Raw genomic sequence first — 23024 nt, 5'->3', positions numbered from 1 at the left:
GGATTCATATATCACAGAAAGAATAGAAAAGTAGATTAGGGGTGCTGAGAAGAGCAGAGGACTTGAGGAAAAGTGTGCTGGGTCAGCCTTCTTTAGGGATCCATTTAAGTTAATGAAGATCTTATATGGCAAGGAGAAATCTGGGAGGCTAAAAGATGGAAAGAGGGATTTAGAGGAGCATGACAGTAGTGTGTCTTGGATAAGGATAAGATAAAGGAGTTGGAGCTGCCAGCAGATGTTCCACCAATGGGTGACAGAGCAGGAAATGGATGTGAGCCCACCTAAGTGGAGTGAGGTTCAGGACATGGTGCACTATGCAAAGTCAGGTTCTGTACCAGGACCTTATGGGGTTCTGAATTGTGTACAGGTATTTCCTTTAGGGTGACTGCATGGAAGCTGGCTGCATGTTTGAAGGTAAATAAGTTAATTGACACATCAGCAAAAGGCAGGCATCTCAGGTTTTTCAGGTTGTTTGGAACATAGCAGTATAATATGGCATCAGGTTCAGACAGCAAAGAAAGAGGGTAGGGACTTAAATGTGGTTTTCCTAGACAAGTACAAAATAATCTCTTAACGAAGGCACAAGACAGGATTAGAAGGCTGGTTCATGATTATTTTGTAGATATTCAGTTTTAACACAGGAGCGTCCTGGCAGTGATTGGAAATAAGTCTAATGGTAGGAATGTTATATTTCACTGCTGGTATTTATGATGGTGATGGGGTGATGATTAGAACTTCTAGCTGGGTTGTAGATGGGGATAGAGTGCAGGACAGTACCTGGCTGCTTCCAATGAGGACATACATGAATGACATGACAACGCTAACAAGAACTTTGCCATGCACCTAGTGTGGCTTTTTTTAGAGAAGTTAAATGATAATCTTAGGTAGGCAAAGATAAAGGTTAAGCCCAGTAAGTCTAGAAGTTGGTCAGTTGTAAAAAGAAAACATGCAGGAAGGAGACGGGTGCTGAAGCTACTGCTGGCAAGATCAGTTGAGGAATTTCAATGTGCTAAAGTGAGTATTGAGGTGATTTTGTTAGGGTCTAAGAAAGAAGCACAGCTGCATAATCAGGTGTTTAGTTCATTAGCAAGTTTATTTGATTAGATGCTCAAGATGCTAAAATATGTAGACCTGTGGCTGAGGTAAGAGAACATAGGTGACAGGCATATTTAAGGCCAGTGGAGACAGGTGCTAAGGGAATGGTAGCTAAGTCTATAAATCTTTGCTTGTGGAATGTGTTTTTAAAGGCTATAGGTTAAGGGTAGGGTAGTAATTATCAGAAGTATCTGAAAAGGCTACTCAGTGGCTGTGGATGAGGAGAGAACAGATTATTTGAAGATAATGAAACTTTTTTTTTTATTCCCACACCAGAGACAATGACTTTTAATCCAAAAACAACTACCACTCCAGCAAAAACAATCTACACTTCAGGTAAACACAAAGGTTCCAGTCCTTACATTTGGATAATAATTTAAATGGATGAATTGTAATATATCAGATGAATGTTATTAAATTAATAAACCATTTAATAATGAATTTTTGTAATTATTGTTGAAAGTATTAAAGAAAAGGAACTACATAATCTGTTGTGCCTCAGGCCCTTTCTATCCATTTGGGGATGGAGATATAGTGAATGAACGGATGGATGATGGCAGTTCACCGCCCATCTCTCTTGTGCAGCCATTTATATATTTTGGAAAAAAGTTCAACCAAATATATGTGAGACAGTCTAACTGTGTTTCCTTTTATTAGAAATGTTTCCACTTCTGAATAGAACCCTCTGAGTATGCATGAGCCCTATATGCAGTTTCATCCATGAACAATTTATGTGCTTTAATCACGGTCACTCTCCCTAGTCATTCTGTAATCACTCAGCCATTCTCACCGATCACTATGCAGTCACTCATCTGTAATGGGCATGATTTAAATCTCATATTTCATACACAGTGCACACATTTATACTTACTATGAATGGTCTGTTTTGATGGTCCACTCAAATAAATTAATACTCAAATCAAACAATATATTGAAATGAGCAAATATATGGAGCTATATGTTTGATAAATACAAATCCATTGCATAATAACATATAATTATGAGCAAAGAAAATTAGATTTATCTCCAAAGAAATTAGTCACTTTGGTAAGAATAGCATGTTTCTGGTTAATGCGAATTTAAATCTAATTTCCTTTTTCTTTCATAATCTTTAAATATTTATTCAGGTCAACAACAATGGGTACTTAACCTTTGACCAGGCATGGAACAGCTACACTCCTTACCAGTTCTCTGCTAATGCAGGGAAGAACATCATCGCTCCTTTCTGGACAGATATTAATAATCAAATAAATGGTGTCATCTCGTATCGGCAATATACTAGTGGCAGTGTTCTTATTCAAGCTACCCAAGACATCAACCAGTACTTCCCTCAGCTGAAATTCAGATCAACTTGGGTTTTTGTTGCAACATGGGATAGAGTGGCTTACTTTGCCACCACAGGCGGGGTAAGAAAATGTTCTAAAACCTATGGGTACCAGGAGAACTGTAGATTTTCTATCAACTGCCAGCAAAGTATAAAAAATAAGACAGTTAAACAAAACTAATTTTAAAATACTAAATTCATGATGTCTCATGGTAAAATATGTCATGCCTCACAAATTTTTGCAACTTGACATTTTTCAGAAAACATCCTTCCAAGTAGTTTTGATATCAGATGGCCATCTCTCTTTTATTCTGATGAACTATGGTCAGATTGCTCCAACCAAGCGGAATGTAGAGGTAAGCATATTTTAGTGGCAAAAGGTAATTCTCTCATTCTAATATCTAAAGCACACATAAAATATTTATTTTTCCCCCTTTTCTCTTGACCCGCTAGGCAGGTTATGACACAGGTCATTCAAGATACTATTTCATAATTCCTGGGTCATTTCAATACAATTACAGAGTCTTCACATACAGCAGTAATGTGAATGTTCCAGGCAGATGGGCCTTCCACGTAAATCATAGCCCACAACATGGTAAGTTTACTGGTAATGTTGCTTCAAAATTCATAACATAATTTATGCTATTAAAAATGTAATGTGAATGATATACCTGTAATGTGAAGGTTAAGCAAAATTCTGCTAAGACCAGGATATGCTGACTAACAGTAGCAATGAAGAAAAACAAAATTTATGTGGTGACAGATCTTAGAACTCAACTGCTGCAATCACCAGCTGCAAAAACAATTGGTTTGTTTGCTAGGCAATTCATGGCAAGCTGAAGTAGCACTGATTTAAGCATTGCAGAATTAAATAAATAAAACCAGTACTGAGTTCAAATTAACAGCTGGGTATGGCCTTAAACGATGGAGATGCCAGTATGAATTTCATGGTTTAGGGAGTAATTGGCGAGGCAATGCAATGGGTATAGGAAGTTTATTTTAATGTCTACTGTTGATGGAGTGCATTAAATCCATATAGAACTGGTGGTACTGAGTATGCATTAATGGTGCCAATGGGGTGAGGTACAGCCTTAGTTTCTGGGGATGCCAGTATGGATTTTTAGTTTGGGAGTGATTGACAAAGGTTTAATATAAGCAGTTGTTCTGTGGTCTAAAAGTGAAGTTGGAGGAGGGTGGGTCTGGGATGTCAGACTTCACTGTTGAATCTTCTGGAGGTGCTTAATTCAGGGCTTAATTCAGTGACATTCTGAATGAGGGATGGGCCTACTTGACAGTCACTAAGAAGCATGTGAGGTAGTGGTTCTTAGAGGTTGCTATGAGAGAAGTGAGTGAACTTGGTCCTCAGTAATGGTTGGGCACAGAATGTCTGATATTTCATTCTGTGTATAATTACATCATTTCCTGCAGCAGACTAATGTGTAATGAGGACTTCATCAATATACTGGTGTTAGGCCTTTTTTCCCTATAAAAAAAAACATATATTGTTAACTACTAAAAAGAATTAGTAATCAACCTACATGAGCAGGAAAAATTGAGAAACAATGGTCTAAAGACAAAATTGTCTGAGGTAGGGCTCTACAGGTAGTTGTTCTGATGTTAATATTTTAACTTTTAATACTTTGGTGAGCTGAATTGGCATTTGGTTTAAAGATTGCATTAAGTAAAATAAAACCAGGGTTCCTTGGCCTTATCAAGGCTCTAGGACACAAGACTGTACTGAAACCAGGTGCAAAGCAGTTGCAGACTATCCCAGATCAAACGCTCAGCGGAGACATCACCTTAACCTTTAGCCATCTTTAAAAGCACGCAAAGGAATTTATTGTGTAAAATATAAGGTTTTGTTAGAACCATTTAATGGACCCAATGAGAGTCAGAACATGTGTATACCAGTGTATTATTAATATAAAAAAAAACCCAACTTAATTAAAAAAATTAAAAATTAAAATTAAAATTAAAAACTTTTTTTTTTTTCTGAAGCTACAACTACAAAAACAACAGCCTCACTAGACACAACAACTACTACTGGAAGTATAACTACAGAGACAACTATTCTACAAACAAGGACTCCGTTTGCTACTTCTCCAAGAACACCAACTCTGCTGGCAACTACACAACTAGTAACTACTCCACAGGCAATTTCTCCACAGACAACTACTCTTCAGACAACTACTCCACTGGCAAATTATCCGGAGACACCTACTCAACTGGCAACTTCTCCAAAGACAAGTTCTCTAAACTTAACTACTCTACTGACAAATACTCCACTGGCAACTTCTCCAGAGAGTATTACTCTACTGGCAACTACTGCACTGGCCACTAATCTACAGGCAACTAGTCCACTGGCAACATCTACACATACAACTTCTCTGAAGACAACTACTACACAGACATTTATGCCACTGGCAACTTCTCCAGAGACAACTACTCTACAGACAGATACTATAACAACAACTACCCTACAGTCAACTACCCTAATGACATATACTCCTCAGACAACAACGCAAAAGAGATTTACTCCACAGGCACCTACTCCACAGACAACTTCTCTCCAGACATTTACCACAGGCATTTATTCTACAGATAACTACTCTACAGAAACCTACTTCACATACAACAACCATACAGACACCTACTATACAGAGAGCAACTCTTCAGTAACAATTAATCCAGAGACAACAACCTGCAGTACTGTTGGAGAACCTCAACCCCATGCCACATGCTCTTCTTCAGGGGACCCCCACTACATCTCTTTCGATGGGCATAAATTTGACTTCCAGGGCACCTGCCGATACATACTGGCAACTGTATGCAATAATACTGGACAACTACCATACTTCCAGGTTTCAGCAAGAAATGAAGCATGGAATGGACTTCCAGTTTCCATCACTGTTGATGTTTATGTTAATGTCTCTAGGCATCTGGTTCACATCTCACATAATATGCATGGCACTATTGAGGTAAGCAATAAATATTATATCTATTTTTTTTTCAGCATAGACTTTTTAAAAATATCTCTGTCATAGGGTTCTCCTCTATCCCTTCATCCATGTTATAGACTGCATGTTCTCTCATGTTAAATTATTTTGAAAGTGTGTGGCTCAGCCAAAGAAGAAAGTTAAAAAAGGACTTAATGGGAAATGTCTTTGAAAAGACTTTGAGAATTATAAATTGAAAAAATCTTCTCTTCACATTGGGAAATGTTCCTGTAGCTCACAAGGTAGAGTAGGTCAATCAAGGTTCTAGTACTGTCAATCTAGCACATGTACTTTATGATGACCAACATGTACATCACATTGGATAAGCGATAAATAATGAAATATAAAATATAAAACATTTGAAGGATTTCCTTTTCTCCCCTTAAGATTGATAATGAGACCAGGTCCCTTCCTGTCCTGCTCAACTCTGGCCGGGTTGCCATTTACTCCAGTGGACTGAACACTTTCATTACAACTGACTTTGGCCTTAGTGTGAGTTATGATGGCTCTTGGGTGGTACGCATCACTGTCCCAGGAAATTACAGTGGAACCACATGTGGACTGTGTGGTAACTTCAATGGCCAGACAAGTGATGATTTCCTCACAAGTTCAGGTGCACTGGGCACTTCAGTTTCCCAGTTTGGAGCCAGCTGGAAAGTGCAGAATGACACATTGTGCAGTGATGGGTGTGGAGACTCCTGTCCATCATGCCCAGACCAAACTAGGGCACGGACTCAATGTGAGATCCTCAGAGACAGGCAGGGTCCCTTCAGCTTCTGCCATACCTACGTGGATCCTGAGGCCTACTTCAATGACTGTGCATTTGATGTTTGTCTCTCTGGGTACAGTAATGATGTTCTGTGCCATTCCATCCAAACCTATGTCAGTGCCTGCCAGTCTGCCAAAGCAACTATCTATCCCTGGAGACAGAACACGACCTGCCGTAAGTCACTTGGAGCAAACCAGTAAAGAGACTGTCTTGCAAGTTTATGTGGTTTAAAATGAGGGATCCCCTGATGTATTGTCTGTCATACAGCCATATACAATTCTTAGGTATCCTCACAGTATGTGAGACATTATAAACCTGTTATTGAGCTACATCTACTGTTGCACAGTAGGGTAATACAGCACAATGTGCTTCCTAATTCTGTCTTAAATTTCTCAGGCATGGAGTGTCCCATGAACAGCCACTACGAGCTGTGTGGTACAGACTGTGGGCACATCTGTGCCAGCAGCATTGATGCTGTATGTGAGAGGACATGTTCAGAGGGATGTTTCTGTAATGAAGGCTTCATGAGGAGCGGAGGTCTCTGTGTACCAGTGGAACAATGTGGCTGCTTGTACAATGGACTCTATTTTCATGCAAGTTCTAAACAATTTTAACTTGCTTACAGTACAGTGCCCTACTGTTTGAAAAAACTGATGTCTTACGTAAATTGATTTCTCTCACCTAAGGAAATTACATTAGATTGTTAAATGCATTCCTGCATTTTGGAAGCTTTAAAGTAGAGCTTTAAAGTAATTTCATTAGATAAGAGCATGGATTCTCTATGGCCTCTTCCACAATTGTTATTAAGTTTTGCATCAAAAGTTGTCAGTGAGATAATGTAAACTGTCTTCTGTACCTCAACGTGGTCTTATTGTACTCTTATTGTATATTAAATGTTATTGTTATGCTTTGGAACAATACCTACTTAATGCAGTGTTTTTAACATTGAGCCAATTTTGGATTTTTGTTTAATGTGGTAATTATTTTAATTTACTTAGAATAACTTAAAGCTAATTTTTTATAACTATTAGAACATTTGCATCTGAAGTATGATCAGTGTGAAACCTTAAACTGGAATATTCATCTGGAGCAGATTAAACTCAAAGCCTCCAGTGATTGAGACTGACTGAAGCTTTTATATTGTTAATAAACCTCTAAAGTATTCTCATTAGGATGGCACTGTGATTTTTTTTTTTCCAGAAAGGTGATCAGTTCTGGACTCCAGGATGTTTTCAACATTGTGAGTGCTTTGCTCCTAATGACCTGCGCTGCCTCTCCACCTCCTGCTCTCCCACTGAGGAGTGTGCAGTCAGGAATGGCCAGCGTGGCTGCTACAGCCAAATGTCCTCCTGCATGGTGTGGGGGGACCCCCATTACCTCACCTTTGATGGAGCTCTGGCCACCTTTCAGGCAAGAATGAGCTGCTTCATGGCTCTCTTTTCATTAATATGATTCTATCTTTTAAAAAAGCAGATGATATAATCATAAATGTGTAATATATGTACTAAAGCAATCAAAAATACACAATCATATAAAATGGATAGAAAGCTCAAATAAAAAGAACATGGCTAAAATCTTACTCTAGTGGAGGTTAATCCATGAAGGCCTTCCATTTCGGGGAAAATGAGCCATTCAGTGAAACTGAACTGAAATCTACTACTCTGTAAAGTTCAATAATGTGTTTTTCTCCAGGGTACTTGTTCATATGAGATTTCTCAGACCTGTGGGTATGTGGATAATAATGAGCTGGGATTCCGTGTGGTGGTCACCAACATACACCGTGGGAACATGGCCGTGTCCTTTGTGTCTGCAGTGGATGTGTGGCTAAGTCAAGGAGCTCAGCACACACAGATTTCCATTGGACAAAATGGGAGAGTGAAGGTATTAATTAATATCATGCATTGTGCTCCCCTGCTTGTGAAATTCTGATATTTTTCCATCTCTCTGTTCTTATTAACTTTTTTTTTTCCCCTTTGTAGGTTGATGGGAATATTGTGAATTCATCTGCTTTTCAAATCAGTTATCTGGCAGAAGTTCATCAGGAGCTAAATTTTGTGGTTGTGAATGCATCAAGTAAGCTCCTGGTGTACTTTGATGGTCGTTCTACACTTTCAGTGAGACTGGGCCCAAGATTCCATGGATCTGTTTGTGGAGTGTGTGGAAACAATAATGGAGACCCAACAGATGACAAGACTTTGCCCAGCGGAGCTCTGGCACCCAATGACACTGCTTTCGGAAACAGCTGGAAATCAAACACCAGCAGCCCAGGGTAGATACATTCTAAAGATACGTTCTGGAAAAAACAGAACAATAAATGCATTCTTTGAAATGACAATACACAGATACAGGTGCACAATGTGTACCAATGTGTCCTTGTACAATGTGTGCAGGAACTCAGTTGCTGTGACTAATTCAGCAACTGTTTCCAATAAACATGATATGTAGAGCAAATCCTGGAGACTACTTTATTTTGAAACAACATCATCCAAGTAAAATTCAGTTTTCAGTTTCACTGTCCCATGTAAAGTCCCTGACCATTCTGTGTTTTTTTCCAGGTGTGGTGCTACTGACCAGACAGCAGATCCTAATACTTGTCCCTTTAGACTGAGGTACTCTGACCTCTGCAGCATCATCACTAACACCAGTGGACCCTTCCACCTCTGCCATGGCCATGTCAACCCTGCCCCTTACTTCACTTCCTGTGTGTATGACCTTTGTGCCTACCCATCAACCAGTGACATGCTGTGTTCAGCTGTGGAGGCCTATCAGGCTGCTTGTGTCATGATGCAGCTCCAGATCTCAGACTGGCGTGCTGACCTGTCTTGCTGTAAGTCTTCCATACTTGCATAAATTGAGAGTCTGGTCTTAAATTTCAATTCAGAACGTGAACTGAAAGGACATTGGGGGTTTTACTGTAGGTATACTCTGAACAAATGTGTGTGAGCGCCAAAAGTACTGTTCTTCTCTGCTAATTGACTCACAACTACAAGTTTGTACTGTTCTTTGAACTAGATTGTTAATGGAGATAAACAAATGTCTAAAAAGTTATTATTCTGAGCACTCAGTTTTATATGGTGACATTAAATCTTCCTTTATCTTTTGTGTCTCAGGGCCTTTCTATCCATTTGGAGTTGGAGACATAATGAGTGATGGACGCTCACCGGCTGTCTCTTTGGTGCAGCCGTTTTTATTCTTTGGAAAAACATACAGCCAAACATATGTAAATCAATCTAAATAAATTTTATACTTTTTAATGTTGGTGCTGTCTCAAGCTGTAATGTGTATGTCAATCTGATTTTTGTAGACTGTCATTGGTAAAGCAAAGGGCTTCTAATTCATGTGAAATATAATGTGGTTTTCTTCTGCAGATCAATGAGAACGGATACTTAACCTTTGATAATGTGTGGGACAGCTGTGTTTCTTACCCTTTCCCTCGTCATGGGGTGCCTGACATCATTGCTCCATTCTGGACATGCATTTTTCGAGGAAGAGGAGTCATCTCATATCGGCAGTACACTTCTGGCAGTGTTCTTACTCAAGCTACCCAAGATATTTACCAATACTTTGCTCAGCTGAGATTCAGAGCAACGTGGGTTTTTGTTACAACGTGGGCCAGAGTAGCTTACTATCCCAACTCAGGAACAGTAAGAAATGACTTTGAAAACTTTGGATGTCATGTGCTTAATTAAATCGTGAACTGAATTCCTGACTAGTGGTATCGAGAGAATTTTTTAAGTCAAAATGATAAACCGAAAGCTAGACTGAAAAATTGTACATGGACTAAGTTTAGTTAGATTTTAAAATATGTCTCACTTTTTAATCTTTTGTTTTTTCCAGGAACCATCTTTCCAAGTAGTTTTGATTTCAGATGGCCATCTCTCCTTTATACTGATGAACTATGGTCAGATTGCTCCAACAAGTATGTTGGTACAGGTGAGCACAATATGGGAATGAAAAGCTTAGAATGCCCTTATGTTTAAGGGTGATAATACATGCGGCATATATATGATTATTATATGCTGTGTGTCATTTGCTAGGCTGGTTATGGTACCGATGACGGGAGTTACAATTTCTCTATTCCTGGGTCATTTCAATACAACTACACAAGCTTCACAAACAGCAGCAACGTGAACGTGACAGGCAGATGGGCCTTCCGTGTAGACCAGGGATCACAAACATGTCTGTTTAATGGTAGTGTGCAATTTATGCATGTAAAATTTCTTGATAGATTCACAGTGAATTACTTCGGATCTAACTGAAATGTTTTGTTCTATCAGGTGGTACTGTGCCACAGAGAAGCTCTTTTTGGACAGATGCCTCTTGCCAGCAGAGATGCACCTGTAGCAGCAGGGGTCTCCAGTGCAGTTCACAGCCCTGCACCTTCTCTCAAGCCTGCCGTCCTGCTGCTTTCCAGTACAGCTGCCAAAACATTCAGCGCCAGACCTGTACCATCTCTGGGGACCCCCACTACTACACCTTTGACAATCAAATCTTTCATTTTCAAGGGACCTGCACCTACGTCCTGTCTGAGGTTTAGTTTTTAACACTGATTTTTATTTTTTTTGCGATTGGATGAGAGAAAACCATATTTAATATGAAGGAGTCTGTTTTAAAAGGATCTGAATATGAGATTGATTTTCTCTATAGGTTTGTGGCAGGGGATTACCATATTATCGCATTGAAGGCAAGAATGAGAATCGTGGTAGTACAAGTGTGGCATGGACACGCCTGGTCAGAGTATTTGTCTATAACGAAGAACTGGAACTAGTGAAAGATCATCAATATCAGGCCAAGGTCCGCATCATGACATTACATCAGTGTACTCTTTTGATTTTGTATATTACTCTAATTTCTACTGTTTTCTCTGCAGGTAAATGGAAGCTTTGCAGCAGCACCTTTCAGCCTCCACAATGGCTCCATTCAAGTTTATCAGTCTGGTTTCTCTGTGGCCATCAGTACTGATTTTGGATTGGTTGTTACATATGATTCAAATCACTATGTGACCATCAGTGTACCTTACGACTACCAGAATGCCACTTGTGGCCTGTGTGGCAACTTCAATCACCATCCAGAAGATGACTTCCGCACACCATCTGGACAGATCTTGAGTTCAGATCTGGACTTTGCAAACTCCTGGAAAGTACCAGGAGACATATATCCTGTCTGTCAGAACACTCGGTGTTCAGGTTTGGCTTGTTCATCTTGTACCACAGCTCAGACCAGTCTTTACAGGAGTGGAGCCTTCTGTGGAATCCTAGCAAATTCCAGTGGCCCTTTTTCCACTTGCCAATCAAGGCTGGCACCCCAGATATTTACAGAGAACTGTGTTTATGATCTTTGTGTGGGAGGAGGATACCAGCCAATCCTGTGCCAGGCACTCAACGTGTATGCTGCTCAGTGCCAGCAGCAGGGCATTCAGCTGGGCCAGTGGAGGAGACCAGGATTCTGTGGTAGGGGTCTTAATGGTTTTCCATATGTCATGAATAAGTGTACAGGATAGGAAATCGTTGTTCCAGCTTATCAAAATCCATAACCAATCTTTTTCCATTTACTTGCAGAAATCCCATGTCCTGCCCACAGTCACTTTGAAACCCAGGGAACAAGCTGCCCTGCGACCTGCAGTAACCCTTCTGCACCTTCAAGCTGCCCCTTGCCAAACCAGGAGAGCTGTATCTGTGATGCAGGGTATGTCCTGAGTGCTGGAGAATGTGTTCCTGAAGCTAACTGTGGCTGCACTTTTGAAGGACTCTACTATGCTGAAGGCCAGTCTGTGGTACTGGGTGCAGATTGTGGAAGACAGTGCGTTTGCAGCAATAGAGCAATGAGCTGCCAGAATCACCAGTGTGGTCGACAGGAGACGTGCGGATTGTATAACGGAGTAAGAGGTTGCAGACCCACCAGTTATTCCACCTGCTTGGTGGAAGGACTAGGCACATATCACACCTTTGATGGAGTGATGTTCAGTTATCCAGGAGCTTGTGGACTCACCCTGACTAGGGTAATGGGGCCATCCCAGCTACCAAACTTTGAAGTGACAGTGCAGAAAGTGCCCAGAGGTCCACAGGACTTTATTAGGGTGCTGAGGTTTGACGCAGAGGGAACTCAGGTCTCTATTGAGATGGCAGATGGAGGAAAAGCACAGGTAAGCTCACTTTTTACACTGGATACTAAATTATTTCAATGTTTTCTAATGGCATTTGTAGAACAATATTAACAATAGGATAACCACTGGACATAATACATCATCAAATTTATTTATATAGTGCTTTTTACAACCGCTGTCACAAAGCAGCTTTACACATGTCTGAGTCCAAGCCCCCACTATGCAAGCCAAGGGTGACCGTGGCAAGGGAAAACTTCCTAGAGCTTGAGGAAGAAACCACATGAGGACTCAACGAGGGGGCCCAAAGAGTCAACGAGCGGGCCCATCCTTAGCTGCTGGGCTACAGGTTTTTTTAGGATCTTGATCATAATCAACCATTTCTTGCCAACATTGTTTCCCCTAGGTGAGTGGACAAGTGGTTTCTCTTCCCTTCGCACTTGCCAGTGGTCGAATCCTTATCTACCACAGCAGTGTGAAAGGTATCATTATGGAGACAACCTTTGGTGTAATTGTGCGAGCAGACTGGCCACACCTAATCAGAATCACTGCACCCAGCACTTACAATGGCTCACTTGGTGGTCTGTGTGGGAATTTGAATGGCAACCAGGCAGATGAGTTTTACAGCCCAGTCGGAGTCTTGCTTAATGACTCACGGGTGTTTGGGGATAGCTGGCGAGATGGGTCCCTCTCAGCCTACTGCGTGGAGTCCGCAGGCATCTGGCAAACGGGATATTATCAGAATACCAGCCAATTCACACAGAACTGCAGCATCATGGCCTCAGCACGTGGACCATTTGCTCAGTGTCACAGCAGCCTGGACCCTAGGCAATGGGTAGCAGATTGCACCCATTCACTGGAACAGACCGGGGGAGCCAGAGAGTCCTTGTGCGAAGTGCTGAGAGGCTACTCTGTACTCTGCCAGCAAAATGGTATTAGAGTGGGAGAATGGAGAAATATCACAAAGTGTGGTGAGTACTGGACAACAGTGTAAAACAAACTAATCTTTGTTGTCATAGTACATCACTGCGTAGTAGTTGTCCACACTTGGTAAAGTATTTCGAACAGCCAAAAGCTAACTAGATCTCTTTTTGATTACAGAGTTCCCCTGCCCAGTCAACAGCCACTATGAGTTGTGTGGCACTTCCTGCCCTGCTGCGTGCCCTAGTCTATCATTCCCCTTCCTGTGTACCCAGCACTGCCAGGAAGGATGTCAGTGTAACGATGGGCTCTTGCTAAGTGGAGAACGCTGTGTGCCCCCCACGGGCTGTGGCTGTCTCCATGAAGGGCGCTACAGGCAGGGTGGAGAGCGTTTCTGGTATGGCGAGCAGTGCCAGTCTTTGTGTGACTGTGACGGGACCACAGGTTTAGTTCACTGTGTCCCATCATCTTGCAGCGGTCAGGAAACCTGCAGTATTGTTGGGGGAGAATTCGGCTGCCATCCTCAACCCCGTGCCACGTGCTCTGCTTCAGGGGACCCCCACTACATCTCTTTCGATGGCCGCACATTTGACTTCCAGGGCACATGCCAATACATACTGGCAACTGTAATAATACTCGACGACTACCGTACTTCCAGGTTTCAGCAAGGAATGAAGCATGGAATGGACTCCCAGTTTCAATCACTGCTGAAGTTTACGTCAATGTCTCAGGACATCTGTTGCACATCTCACACGACATGCATGGCACTATTGAGGTAAGGAGGACAGCCACAGCTGGTGGATTAAGGAGATCCTCCATGAAAGTAATGGTCATCGTACATTATTAATTACCTTATACTAGCTGGAAGATGAAAGCAAATATTATGCACTGGAAGACATGTTGAACATGGGGGAATGGTTATAAGGCCATCATATATTGAGGCACATCCCTATGTTGTAATAATCTATATGGTTGGGCTTTCTCTTCATCAGATTGATAACGAGACCAGGCACCTTCCTGTCCTGCTTGATTCTGGCCGAGTGTCCATTTACTCCAGTGAACAGAACACTTTCATTTCAACTGACTTTGGCCTTAGTGTGAGTTATGATGGCTCATGGGTGGTGCGCATCACTGTGCCAGCAAATTACAGTGGAGTCACATGTGGTCTTTGCGGTAACTACAATGGCCAGACACGTGACGATTTCCTCACGCGTTCAGGTGCACTGAGCACTTCAGCTTCCCAGTTTGGAGCCAGCTGGAAAGTGCAGAATGACACACTGTGCAGTGATGGGTGTGGAGACTCCTGTCCATCATGTCCAGACCAAACTAGGGCACGGACTCAATGTGAGATCCTCAGAGACAGGCAGGGTCCCTTCGGCTTCTGCCATGCCTATGTGGGTCCTGAGGCCTACTTCAACAACTGTGCATTTGATGTTTGCCTCTCTGGGTACAGTAACGATGTTCTGTGCCGTTCCATCCAAACCTATGTCAGTGCCTGCCAGTCTGCCAAAGCAACTATCTACCCCTGGAGACAGAACACGACCTGCCGTAAGTCACTTGGTGCAAACCAGGAAAGAGCCTGCCTGCAGAGCACTGTCTTGCAAGTTTATGTGGTTTAAAATGAGGGATCCTCTGATGTATTGTCTGTCATACAGCCATATAAAATTCTTAAGAATTCTCACAGTATGTGGGACGTTATACACCTGTTATTGAGGTATATCTACTGTTGCACAGTAGGGTGATACAGCACAATGTGTTTCTTAATTCTGTCTTAAATTTCTCAGGCGTGGAGTGTCCCGTGAACAGCCACTACGAGCTGTGTGGTACAGACTGTGGGCACACCTGTGCCAGCAGCGTTGATGCTGTATGTGAGAGGACATGTTCAGAGGGCTGTTTCTGTAATGAAGGCTTCGTGAGGAGTGGAGGTCTCTGTGTACCAGTGGAACAGTGTGGCTGCTTGTACAATGGACTCTACTTTCATGTGGGTTCCTATATTTTGCAATTAATAATCTGCAAGTACATTAATAAATTTATACTAAATGACAATTTGTTCTAAAATGTGAACGATCCTAAAACTGATATATAACACCAAAGTCAATATATAACACTGCAGTCAATGCTCTGGGACACCTGCTCTCTTGATTTCTCTAAAGAACTTTGGCATAAAATCCACTTCTTGGTCACCTTGGCGACTTGATGACTATACCCTCTTCTGGCAAAACATGCCCAAATCATCATTACTCAATCTCCTATTGTAATGACTGCTGTGAGGTGTTTGTAATGATATTCTGCATTTGTTTTATACCAAACATGGCGTTGTGCAAAATGGCTGAACTTATCCACTTTGGTTTCTTTTGTCCAAAGGAGAGAAATTGTTTGGTGTGCTCTGAGGCAGCTTTGTAAATCCAAGGTGTTTTTTTCCAGATTGGCAATCAGTTCTGGACTCCAGGATGTTTTCAACATTGTGAGTGCTTTGCTCCTAATGACCTGCGCTGCCTCTCCACCTCCTGCTCTCCCACTGAGGAGTGTGCAGTCAGGAATGGCCAGCGTGGCTGCTACAGCCAAATGTCCTCCTGCATGGTGTGGGGGGACCCCCATTACCTCACCTTTGATGGAGCTCTGGCCACCTTTCAGGCAAGAATGAGCTGCTTCATGGCTCTCTTTTCATTAATATGATTCTATCTTTTAAAAAAGCAGATGATATAATCATAAATGTGTAATATATGTACTAAAGCAATCAAAAATACACAATCATATAAAATGGATAGAAAGCTCAAATAAAAAGAACATGGCTAAAATCTTACTCTAGTGGAGGTTAATCCATGAAGGCCTTCCATTTCGGGGAAAATGAGCCATTCAGTGAAACTGAACTGAAATCTACTACTCTGTAAAGTTCAATAATGTGTTTTTCTCCAGGGTACTTGTTCATATGAGATTTCTCAGACCTGTGGGTATGTGGATAATAATGAGCTGGGATTCCGTGTGGTGGCCACCAACATACACCGTGGGAACATGGCCGTGTCCTTTGTGTCTGCAGTGGATGTGTGGCTAAGTCAAGGAGCTTAGCACACACAGATTTCCATTGGACAAAATGGGAGAGTGAAGGTATTAATTAATATCATGCATTGTGCTCCCCTGCTTGTGAAATTCTGATATTTTTCCATCTCTCTGTTCTTATTAACTTTTTTTTTCCCCTTTGTAGGTTGATGGGAATATTGTGAATTCATCTGCTTTTCAAATCAGTTATCTGGCAGAAGTTCATCAGGAGCTAAATTTTGTGGTTGTGAATGCATCAAGTAAGCTCCTGGTGTACTTTGATGGTCGTTCTACACTTTCAGTGAGACTGGGCCCAAGATTCCGTGGATCTGTTTGTGGAGTGTGTGGAAACAATAATGGAGACCCAACAGATGACAAGACTTTGCCCAGCGGAGCTCTGGCACCCAATGACACTGCTTTCGGAAACAGCTGGAAATCAAACACCAGCAGCCCAGGGTAGATACATTCTAACTCTATCTGGAAAAAACAGAACAATAAATGCATTCTTTGAAATGACAATACACAGATACAGGTGCACAATGTGTACCAATGTGTCCTTGTACAATGTGTGCAGGAACTCACAGTTGCTGTGACTAATTCAGCAACTGTTTCCAATAAACATGATATGTAGAGCAAATCCTGGAGACTACTTTATTTTGAAACAACATCATCCAAGTAAAATTCAGTTTTCAGTTTCACTGTCCCATGTAAAGTCCCTGACCATTCTGTGTTTTTTTCCAGGTGTGGTGCTACTGACCAGACAGCAGATCCTAATACTTGTCCCTTTAGACTGAGGTACTCTGACCTCTGCAGCATCATCACTAACACCAGTGGACCCTTCCACCTCTGCCATGGCCATGTCAACCCTGCCCCTTACTTCATTTCCTGTGTGTATGACCTTTGTGCCTACCCATCAACCAGTGACATGCTGTGTTCAGCTGTGGAGGCCTATCAGGCTGCTTGTACCATGATGCAGCTCCAGATCTCAGACTGGCGCTCTGAACTGTCTTGCTGTAAGTTTTGCTATATGTTAACCCTTTCATAGTTTTTCTTTTCTAGTTAAATGATTTGTATTTAAGTTAAATTGTTTAGATTTTTTTCATATTTATTACAATGACTATTATAGTTACTCTCTGCATATATATCTTAAGCTTTACTGAAGTGCTTGATATCAGGCTATAAAAAGCTTTACTATTATTTTATTTCTTTCAGTATTTTTATGTGTTTGTGTGAAGCACTTTCTTTAAAAACTATGACATAAAATGAGATGATTATTATAGATATATGAAAACATTTTCATTGGCACATTTATTAGAAAACAAAATCTTGACTCCACTGTCTATTTAACATTCTTGATTTTTCCTCTGATTAGTGTGGGTGGACCCCTGTGAGGAGCTGAGCTGCACTGAAGATGAGTGGTGTGGGGAGACAGATGGTGTCTATGGCTGCTTCTGTAATCAGGATGAATCTAGACTACACCCCGAGTCTTATGGTAAATACATATTTTAATACACTGGTGTGGAATTGTGCTCAGAGCAACATCGTATCTGATGCTAATTTTTTTCCATATCTCCTCGCTTTGTTCTAGATGCTATTGAAGTGTGTGAGGGCAGCTCTGGCACCATATCTCTGTCCCGCTGTCAACTCTTTGAAGCTGGTTTTCCTGGTAACAGCTTGCACCTGAATGACCCCAGCTGCAGAGGAACAGTCCAGAATGGCAGACTGGTGTTCCATTTTGATAATAATAAACACATCTGTGGCACAAACCTCATGGTACAATAAAAACTACTCATACAGGCTACTGTTCCATTTTGAAAATGGTACCCACATCTGTGGCACAAACATCATAGTACAATAAATGTTACAAATTTTATCTAAAATAAAAATCTTTACAGGCCAATGGCACCCACTTCATCTACGAGAACACTGTCCAGGGCAACGTTAACCCATCAAGAAACCCCATTAACAGAAGGAAAATTCTGGAATTGCACTTCTCCTGCATCTACCAGCTCACTCAATTAATCACCATGGCAACAGAACTCAACCCTCTGCAGAGGTGAGATATATTATTGCCTGGGGTTTCTCATAAATGCCCAGTGAAATCTCAAAGATGTGAACTGTCGAACAGCTTTTACAAAATAAACTTGTACATATTTATGTGGATGTCACTGTTTATCATTTTTGCCAGCTATTAATCCATCTATGGTTGTACTTTTCTACAGCATAGTACACAAGACCCTTCAAGGTGGTGTGGGGATGTACCAGGTCAGAATGATTCCCTATCAGGATCCTGGTTTCTCCCACCCTTACAATGGCAGAGCAGACGTAGAAGTCGACCAGAGGATCTATGTGGCAGTGATTGTCCAGGGGGTGGACAGCCATCAGATTGCTACAGTGATTGATTCATGTTGGGCCACCCCTGAGAATTACCACAACTATACTGACCGCTGGGACCTTATTATTAACCAGTAAGGCACTTTGGCTTTCTGTACTCATAAAAGGGGTTCCCAACTCTGGTTCTTGGAAACCTACAGGCTGCAGAGTTTAGCACCAACACATCTGTCTCTAATATTAAGGAGCTACTGAAAGATTAAGTCAGGTCTATTAATTTGAGGCTGGATCCATACTCTCCATGAGAGGAGATCTCCCAAACACTGTACATCACCATTCATATAGCATAAGTTGGCAAACCCAGAGCTAAGCAGCAAATCAAGTATCCCACATTGCCATCACATTTTCTATTTTTAGTCAGTTTAACTGAGTAGAAATCTGCCTGTACATGTCATTTCAATTATGCCAAATATTTCCAGGTGTCCAGAAGATAAAACAGTGCGAGTCCTTCAGAACGGTGTCTCCACAACAGCCCAGTTCTCCTTCAAGATGTTCGCCTTTGACAAATACCCTTTTGACAAGGTCTTCCTTCACTGCTCCATTCACCTTTGCCTTCTGCAGAACAACAACTGTGCAATGGTGAGTTCTGACATGTTCTGTCAATGCATCATACAGTTAAATACAGAGTAAGGATGAGAAATACATTAGAAATACAAAAAAATACATTATAGAAATACTAATGCTAGTACTAGTAATAGTACAATATTGAAGTGCTAATACTACTACTGCTACTTCTAATAATAATAACAACAGCCATATCGACATCACCACCACCACAACAACAACAATAATAGCAAAAATTGCAGTGAAATATGTTTCAAAAGGAAATATTTAATTGGGCCTTGTGCAAAAGAATGTTTGGGGTTGGTTTTTTTTGGAAGTCTTTATTTCTTTACATTTTTTTAAATGTCTATACACCTTGCTGGTATTGAGTTGGATCCATTTTGCATTCAGAACTGCCTTAATTCTTTGTGGCACAGATTCAACAGGGTGCTAGAAACATTCCTCAGAGATTTTGGTCCATATTGACGACAGCTTTATGTAGTTGCTGCAGATTTATCAGCTGTACATCTCATTCCACCACCTCCAAAAAGTGATCTATTCAATTGAGCTCTGGTGACTGTGGAGGCCATTTGAGTACAGTGAACTCACAGTCATGTTCAAGAAACCAGTTAGTCAGGTAGTCTATGATGTTTAAACAATACTTATTTGGTATTAAGAGGCCCAAAGTGTGCCAAGAAAATGTCCCTGTTACGATTCCAGCAGGAATGAGGCAAGAGGCAGAATGCAAATGCAGGAGGCGGTTTATTAAATGAGGGAAATACAAGCACGAAGGGAAATAAACCGAGGCAAGGGGGTAACACTGAGGTTAAAATCATACACGACCGGAGTAAACTGAAAAGCAATGGCGACGACAATACTATGAGTATAATATAAACATGACTGAAGGAACGTGACTTACTAAAATAACCGACAAACTAGAAGACAAAACCCAGGGCTTAAATAACCAGAACAACCAAGGATTAATTAGACGCAGGTGAACATAACAGTGACAACCAAAACACACACTAGAACTGAGGAACAGACGAGAGGCAGAGAAAACAAAACCAAGGAACCGAACAAGGAAGGAAAGGAAAACAAAGACACGACAGGGAAATATTAAAATAGGGACGCTAGAAGGGTGGCCAATTGTTACAGTCCCCCACACCATTACATCACCACCTCCAGCCTGAACTGTTGATACAAAGCAGGATGGATCCAGGCTTTCATATTGTTTATACCAAATTCTGACTCTATCATTCTAATGTCACAGCAGAAATCGGGACTCATCAGACCAGACAATGTTTTTCTATTAATTATTACCACAGCTGTTTTCTGGATCTTATCTGTGAACAGTTGATGAAGCACCTCTCTCTAAAATGTCCTGTTTCTCTTGAAATCTCATGTACCTCAATGCAAGTTTCTGTCTCTCTCATATATTGCAAATAGCACGGATTATCTCATTACAATGGTACATATCAAGAGTTGGGATAGAGCAACCCTAAAGTGTGTTAAGTGTTGGGTGGGGGCTGACATGGTCATGGCTCACTGATGTGTGTGGGGAGTTAATGCTAGCCCATCTGGTCTGATAAAACAGAACAGCTACTGTAGCATAGCTTGCTGAAAATGTTAATGCGGGCAATGATAGAAAGGTGTCTGTGTAGCTGCAGATCAGTCAGACTGCCTGTGCTTACCTCCTCCACCACTAAATGTTCCTACAATGGGCATGTGAGCATCAGAACTGAGCTATGGAGCAATGGAAAAACCCTAATGCTAATTGCAACCTTAGCTAACCCTAGTTGCTGAGTTGATGAACAGGTAAGCAATCCATCAGAAGGACTTTTTGTAAGCATCCACATACAGAAGGAAGCATATTTGGAAAACTGTTCAGTAGTGTGAATCACAGTAATGCAGAAGGAATGATTTTCTTTGTGTTAAAATGGTTTAAATGGTTTTCATTCAACATGAAATTCATAACTCATCCCATATGGACTATGAACCTGTTTATGGGTGAAAATGGTGTTCCACTTCTACAGGTTGATTAAATTGCAAAATTCAGGTTCTTCAGCAGTAAATAGAATTGAATAAAATGTCTCCTGAAAACTGTTCTTTGGTCTCATTTAAGACAGTTATAAACAAGCAGGATAAATAATATGTATTTCATAATATATTTCTAATGCGATCCTCAAGAGTTTGACGACAGGGAAATATTAAAACAGGGATGCTAGAAGGGTGGCCAATCGTTACAGTCCCCCACACCATTACATCACCACCTCCAGCCTGAACTGTTGATACAAAGCAGGATGGATCCATGCTTTTATATTATTTATACCAAATTCTGACTCTATCATCCTAAAGTCACACTAGAAATTGAGATTCAGCAATGTTTTTTCCAGTCTCCAGTTGTACAGTTTTTCTGAAGCTTTGGGATTGTTGCCTCATTTTCCTGTTCTATGCTGAAAGTGGTAGTACCAGGTGTGGTGTACTGCTGCTGTAGCCCATCTGTGTCAAGGTACTATGTGCTGTGCATTCAGAGCTGCTCTTCTGCATACGTCGATTGTAACGAGTGGTTATTTGTTATTGTTGCCTTTCTATCAGATCAAAGCAGTCTGGCCATTCTCCTCTGACACCAACAAGGCATTTGTGCTTGAACTTGAACTGTGAGAGAATTGTTGCTCATCGGATATTCCCTCTTTTTTCTGACCATTCTCCGTGATCCCTAGAGATGGCTGTGTGTGAAAATCCCAGTAGATCAGCAGTTTCTAAAATCCTCAGACCTGCCTGACTAGCACCAACAATCATGCCGCATTCAAAGTCACTTAAATCAGCTTTCTTCCCCATTCTTATGCTCAGTTTGATCTGCTCAGCAGATCATCTTGACCACGTTTACATGCCTAAATTCATGAGTGACTGCTATGTGATTAGCCGATTGGATATTTGTGTTAAAGAGCAGTTGAACAGGTTTTTATTTTTGTTTTTTACAGCATTGTTACAATGGACACCACCACAAAGCAGTCAGGTCTGTGGACATCCATGACACCTCCATTTCTGTGGGGCCTTTTATCTGGACCTCCAGAAGCACAAGATGAACCATCACACTGGTCTGCTACCACATTTAACTTTAGTGGGAGTGTGTGTTCTTCAATAGTCTCATGCAGTACGCAGAATAAGGATGCGAGGAGTAAAAGTTCCTGGTTATAGGCTTTAACAAATGAAATGCGGCTTTACTCTGTACTAATATCCCAACTCCATTGCACTTTGCCATAATAGGGCCATGACAATATAATACTCTGACAAATTTGATGTCATTTGTCCTTATAAGGTCATCCTCTTCCTATTTATGTTAACTTCTAGAGCACATTACAGTCTCACTGGGGATCTCCTGACTACCCAGACCCTTTCTGATGACATTTGGAGCACAAACATTGAGTGAATAGAATTAAAATCTAATTTGCTCTTAAAGAACATATCTAGAAACACACAATTAGTGTATCTCTCTGATTAAATGATTTACCAGTTTTTATTTAGTACTTTAATCTTTCTGATTAATTCAACAATCTTTATTTAATTCTCCATGATATTAACCTTCAAATGGTTCTGCAAGAGCATGTATAATAAGTTTGCTATTGTTAACTGAAATAAAAAAGCAATCAGATATTATTAATTGTGTCATGGTACAGCCCCTCCTCCCAGATGTCTATGTGTGTGTGTGTGTGTGTGTGTGTGTGTGTGTGTGTGTGTGTGTGTGTGTGTGTGTGTGTGCACGTGCGTTCGTGTGTGTTCATTCTTATGGCCACACCCTCCCTGTGTATCACAACTGGTCCTCATTTTGCGTTGTTATCGTGAGTATAT

The 23024-nt window shown here is 41.1% G+C and overlaps 1 pseudogene; it reads left to right on the top strand.

Annotated features, from left to right (window-relative positions):
* The first annotated feature begins 265 nt into the window (after positions 1 to 265).
* LOC113567827 (alpha-tectorin-like) lies at positions 266 to 22261 on the top strand (annotated as a pseudogene).
* Positions 22262 to 23024: the final 763 nt, after the last annotated feature.

Source organism: Electrophorus electricus, chromosome 6, assembly GCF_041902795.1.
Source record: "Electrophorus electricus isolate QZ-2024a chromosome 6, ASM4190279v1, whole genome shotgun sequence".
NCBI classification, from domain to species: Eukaryota; Metazoa; Chordata; class Actinopteri; order Gymnotiformes; family Gymnotidae; genus Electrophorus; species Electrophorus electricus.
This window is presented reverse-complemented; position numbering and strand designations above follow the sequence as displayed.